This window comes from Solanum pennellii, chromosome 2 (assembly GCF_001406875.1).
Source record: "Solanum pennellii chromosome 2, SPENNV200".
Lineage (NCBI taxonomy): Eukaryota > Viridiplantae > Streptophyta > Magnoliopsida > Solanales > Solanaceae > Solanum > Solanum pennellii.
Genome location: NC_028638.1, coordinates 41,462,974 through 41,463,898, shown reverse-complemented (window position 1 = coordinate 41,463,898; position 925 = coordinate 41,462,974).

The following is a 925-nucleotide window of genomic DNA, read 5'->3' as shown; positions in this document are numbered from 1 at the left end:
CTACCACACCCCACACCCCCAAAAAATAATTTTGTTTTTCAAAAATATTTTCAACTTCAGATTATTCTTATTTTCACCCCTCACCCCCAAAAAATTAATTTTATTTTAAAAGATATTTTCAATTTCAAAATTTATTTTCTACTCTAGCACAAATAAAAGAGAAAAATATTTTTCATTCATAAATTAAATACTAAAAATCATTTCCGGGAAGTATTTTATATTCACCAACCAACCAAGAAAAAATATATCCAAAATCTACTTTGTTTTTCGGGAAAACATTTTCCTTTCATATCAATCATACCCTAGATCCAATAATTCAACGAATTAACGGTCACTTAATTAATAATGATTAGCACATGTATACATACACCTTTAACATAGTGGATGTTTGCTTCAAAGGATAAGTAGATAAGTGCTACTTTGGTATTAATAATTACAATTAAGATTTAAGTGGGACTCTAATATCTTAGAAGATTAAGAACTATCGAGTGGTTTTTATGGAGTACTTACTTAACATGGTAGGTACTTTAATTGTCTAGATTCAATGATGGTTTGTTTTTTTCCCATTGTTGTGTCTCAAAAATTAAATTCAACGATAGAAAATTATTTTATTGAGCTTGCCATATATATCAGAAATACATATACATGCATCACAAATATTAGTGAATAATTGATATATGTCAATCTATAATAAAGAAATATTAGACCATCACTACGGAGGAAATGGGATTTCTTAGCTATTTATAGATTGAATAGAAAAAAATAAACGTATAAAACTGAAACTCTTTTATAAAAGAAAATCATAACAGTTAAAACATAAATTATAAACAACCTACAAAATCAATTCGTCCACCTCCAAACCATTTAATTTCTTTTTATTTTTTTACTTCAAAAATATTAGGATATATATATATATATATATATA